The sequence below is a fragment of the Triticum urartu genome, chromosome 6 (genome assembly GCF_003073215.2).
Source record: "Triticum urartu cultivar G1812 chromosome 6, Tu2.1, whole genome shotgun sequence".
NCBI classification, from domain to species: domain Eukaryota; kingdom Viridiplantae; phylum Streptophyta; class Magnoliopsida; order Poales; family Poaceae; genus Triticum; species Triticum urartu.
Window position 1 is genome coordinate 15,966,210 of NC_053027.1, and position 5,364 is coordinate 15,971,573.

Here is a 5,364-nt window from a genome sequence, read left to right on the forward strand (position 1 = left end):
ACATACTATTTTTGTCCATACACTAATGAGGAAGTGAAAACATCTCCTTTTCAGATATTTCCAACAAAGGCGCCCAAAACAGATGGCTTCCCCGCACACTTCATTCCATGTCATTGGGATATCTGTGGGGTTGAGGTCACCAACGCGTTTCTGATAATTTTGCAAGGTGAAGAGATCCCAGAGGTAATAAATGAGACAATCTTTTTTCTTATCCATAAGGTAAAACACCTCAACCAACTCACTCAGTTTCATCCTATTAGCCTTTGCAATGTCCTTTACAAAACTGCCTCAAAAGTGGTCTCTAATCATCTCAAGCAAGTTCTTCCCGATATCATCTAAGAAGAACAATGAGCGTCTCATTACTGATAATATTATCACAACATACAAGTGTTTACACTTGATGAAGAGCAATGATCCTAAGAAAAATAGATTTTGTGCGGTTAAATTTGATATGATGAAAGCCTATGATCGGGTCGAGGGAATTTATCTTGAGGCTATCATGTCAAAGTTGGGGTTTGCAGTAACTTGGGAATCTCTTGTAATGAAGATGGTTAGTTCAGTGAAATTCTCCGTGATGTTTAATGGAGAAAAAATAGAAGAACTTAAGACAACAATGGGGATCCGACAGGGGGACCCAATATCTCCTTACCTATTTTTATTTGCAGCAGAGGTCCTTTCATGCCTCTTCCAAAATAAGAATAAGTCATCCCACCTATGTGGCATTAAAGTGGCATCGTCGGCACCGCCAGTCAACCTCATGCTATTCGCAGATGACAGCCTAATGTTTGTCAAGTCATGTAGTCAAGGAGCTAATGAGTTGTCCTCTTTGTTAGAGTCCTATTGTAATGCTTCCCGTCAAAAGGTATATCTACCGAAGTCTTCTATTTTATTTAGTAAAGGTTGTCCTGAAAGTTTAAAGCTTGAAATTAAGGAGGCCTTGTATGTCCCAAATGAGTCTTTGTCTAAGAGATACATAGGAATGCCGACTGATGTTGGAAATTCTATGAATGGTGCCTTCAAGTTCTTGAAAGATAGAGTGTGGGAAAAAGTGAAGGGATGGATGGAGAAGATCCTGTCAGTTGGTGGCAAGGAAGTTCTTATAAAATCGATTGCTGAGGCAGTACCTGTTTACTCTATGTCTTGTTTTAAGCTCCCGCGTGACCTTTCCAAGCATATTAATACTCTTATTCGGAAGTTTTGGTTGGGTATTACAGAAGGTAGGCGAAAGCCAGATTGGGTATCCTAGAGTGTTATGACAAGGCCAAAATCTTGTGGAGGACTCGGCTTTCGAGATACTAAACTCTTTAAACTTGCCCTGCTAGGCCGTCAGGCTTGGCGCATTTTGATGGAACCAGCTTTTCTAAGTGCGAGAATACTAAAGGCTAAATACTTTGCTACTTCAGCATTTCTTGATGCTGAGCTTGGGAATTCCCCTTCGCAAATCTGGCAATAGATATTGGATGGTAGGGGCACCATGAAACAGGGCCTTACTAGGAGAGTAGGGGACGGGACATCCACACCGATCTGGCAGCATAACTGGATTCCCCGAGACATTAATATGTGGCCCATTGTAAATAATGTACTGGAACTGCCCGAACTGGTGGCCGAACTGATCACAGTGGATGCATCGTGGGACATGGACAAGCTAGCTCAAACTTTCCTACCTACATATGTACAAGCTATTGCTTCTATCCCCCTATGGACATGTCAGGTGGACGGTTTCTGGTCTTGGACCCATGTGAAGAGCAGGTTTTTTTTCAGTTCGCTCTGTCTATAGAATGTTAGTCTCTACGAAGTTACGCCGCGACGCATGGCTCGAGGGCAGAGCGGAATCTTCAAACTCGGAGAGGGGTCCGAAGGACTGGACAAGCATGTGGCAAACAAACGTTCCCTTAGATGTTAAAACTTTCTTATGGAGGTTAGCTCAGCAATCCCTACCCACAACTGATCTCTTAAAGAGTAGCTAGGAACATGTCGACAATTCCTTAATGTAGTATTTGTGGACGGGATGATCCTTGCAACACACGCTCCTACATTGTAACATGTCAAGATGCGTGTGGGCTTTGTAAGATCCAGACCTAGTTGAAGTTGTTGAGAACAATAAGGAACCAGAAGCAAGAATGTGGATATTCACACTAATTGATAGCTTGCAACATGATGATTTTGTTAAAGTGGTGGTTACACTATGGGCTATCTGGTATGCATGTAGAAAAGCTCTCCAAGAGCAACAATTTCAGACCCCCCATGCAAATCATCACTTCATAACAACTACATCCAGGAGCTCGGTGAGTGAACCATCCAGGACACACCCATTGCTGATAGCGAGGGCACCTCGCCCGCGCAGCGGCAGGTTTTGCTAAGATCAAGGTAGATGGGGCAATGGCGAGGAACTGAAGTACTTGATCTTTAAAGGGCCTATAGTCCCGGTACAGATGGAGCAGTCAAATACCTGGGTGCTTCAGCGATAAAGTGTGATGGCATAACAGACCCGACTACTTTGTAAATGCTAGCTTGTTGAGAAGCTCTTTCTCTAGCCCAGGATCTCGACTCACACATGTGATAGTACCTTCTGATTGCAAATAGGTTGTTACAAATATCAAAAACAATGCAGGAGGCTTAAATGGGAGCATCGTCAAGGAGATTAAAGCTACCTCAGCACAGTTCACGGCATTTCCAGCCATCTTTAAGGGACGTGAAACTAAGATTAAGGCTTATAGCAATGCTAAGGACACATTAGGCCTCTTTTTAGGACGCCATCTGTGGCTCCTCCATCCTCCGAAACTAAATTGTATCCTAATGTATTTGGTCGATGATTAATGAATAAAATGTGTTTAGACTAAAAGAACATACTTTTTGTTGAGGAATACTAAAAAACATATGGTGTCGCTTGAGGAAACATACTTACCGTTATATATATATGGTGTACGTACGGGTACATAGGGAATCGACAGGAGACGTACAACCGTGAGGTCGATCTCTATACGGGTACAAGAAAGAAAAGGATAATCGCAATTTAAAAAATGAATTAGTCCCGACGGGGCTTGAACCCGTGACTTCTCGTACATCAGACCAGCGCTCTAACCAGCTGAGCTATAGGACTTAATTGCTTTGTACATAGTCCTTTTTTATTAAAATAATAGACAGCTTTTTTGATACTTCAATAATTGAGAATACTGAAGAACGGCAAAATCAAGATGTGTGAGAGTTAGGCTCCATTTATCTTAATATCCACTCTCACGTCCATCAGTTTATCGAGAAACAAGAACCTAAGCAAGGTTCGAGCTCTCACAACTATTAGGGACATCCGGCCGTCCATCTCGATTCCTTGATGCACTTTCGGCCGTTGGATCGCGCACGTGGAAGCCCTAGGCCGTCGGACCGAACACGAGCACTATTGCAATGAATAGTTTCACTCCCGCCGTGCAACCGCGTGCAATTACAGTGCCCTGCCAAGGGCATTTTCATTATTTCGCGCATAGGCGTACCAAAAGGGCAAGAACTTCTCTTGTGAAGACCTAAGCCGCCTCCTCCAGCACTAGTGTGGCCGTCTCTCCGTCCCACCAAGCCCCTCTCTCTTTCTCCCTCCAATCGCTAGAGCAGCCCGCGCCTCCCTGCCCCGCCGCCATCATCCCCTTCGCCCAGCCGGCCCCGCCGCACCGCATGAGGTGGAATGCGGCCCGTTCCCCCTCGTCCCCTCAGCCCAGGCTAACCCTAGCGCCACGGTCGCAATGCCTCCCCCGTCTCCTCGGCTGGAGGAAGACCGAGGCCGCAAACGGATCTAGAGATTGAATCGGGCTCCAATGGCTCCTGCGCGGCATGACGTCTGTTAAGGTGATCTTATTGTACATATGTTCTTCCACTGTCCTAGGCTCTCCATTTTGCCTTCAATTTTTGATTTTGATTTTGCCTTCAATTTTTACGTAGGGTGGTTCACTTGTAGAAAAAGGGGCTTTCGTTCGGGCCTGGCCAGCCCATTAGTCCCGGTTTTGCCCACGAACCGGGACCAATGGAGGCATTTGTCCCAGTTCGTGAGCCCAGGGGGCGGCCGGGGCCTCGTGGGCATTGGTCCCGGTTCGCCTGGGCCCATTTGTCCCGGTTCTTGGCACGAACCGCGACCAATGAGCCTCGCTCCTGGCCCACAACCCTTGGTCCCGGTTCGTGGCTGGAACCGGGACAGAAGGATGGCCTTTAGTCCCGGTTCCAGCCACGAACCGGGACAAATGAGTTGCCTATATATACCCCATCGCCGGCAAGCAAAGCACTCCATAGTGCTCTGTTTTTTGCTGGCCGGCGAGGAAGGGCATTTGGGTGCTCTAGCTCACCTCTTATGCATGTGAGGTGTTCGATGAAATGCCCGAGCCACACTAGTTAAGCTTTCTCCTCTCGAAGCTCGACCTCCGAGCTCCATTTTTTCCGAGATTTGTCTAGGTTTAGCGGTCCGTCACACCCCGTCCTCGTCTTCACCACCGTCGATCGCCCGCGCCGATCTCATCGCCGGCACCACCGTGGTGAGCCTCTTGTTCTTATCTTCTTTCTGAAAGAAAAAAATCTTACTTTAGATAGATACTTGTCTAATGTTCTTACTTTTGACACACATAATTATATATCATGCACGCAGATGAACCGGCAATGGATGTACGGTGACAGACACACCTCTGAGTACATTAAGGGCGTGCATAATTTTCTCGAAGTGGCTGAGGCAAACAAGCAGAATGGTTTTATGTGTTGTCCATGCCCTAATTGTGGGAATACGCGGTCTTACTCTAACAAGAAAATCCTTCACACCCACCTGATTTATAAGGGTTTCATGCCACACTATAATGTTTGGACGAAGCACGGAGAAATAGGGGTTATGATGGAAGACAACGAAGAAGAAGAGGACGATGACAACTATGTGCCCCCTGAATACGGCGATGCTGCAACGGGCGAAGCTGAAGATCAAGAGGAAGTTGAAGATAAGAGGAACCAGACGATGTGCCCGATGATGATCTCCGCCGGGTCATTGTTGATGCAAGGGAAAAGTGCGAAAGTGAAAAGGAGAAGCTGAAGTTCGATCGCATGTGTTAGAGGATCACAAAAAAGGGTTGTACCCCAATTGCGAAGATGGCAACACAAAGCTCGGTACCGTACTGGAATTGCTGCAGTGGAAGGCAGAGAATGCTGTGCCTGACAAAGGATTTGAGAAGCTACTTGAAAATATTGAAGAAGAAGCTTCCAAAGGATAACGAATTGCCCGACAGTACATACGCAGCAAAGAAGGTCGTATGCCCTCTAGGATTGGAGGTGGAGAAGATACATGCATGCCCTAATGACTGCATCCTCTACCGCGGTGCACAAGGATTTGAACGCATGCCCGGTATGCGG

At 46.3% G+C, this 5,364-nt stretch overlaps 1 non-coding gene across 1 annotated transcript; it reads right to left on the minus strand.

Annotated features, from left to right (window-relative positions):
• Positions 1 to 3,026: 3,026 nt before the first annotated feature.
• Positions 3,027 to 3,100, minus strand: TRNAI-GAU. Its single transcript has one exon. It is a non-coding gene; the product is annotated as a tRNA-Ile (tRNA).
• Positions 3,101 to 5,364: the final 2,264 nt, after the last annotated feature.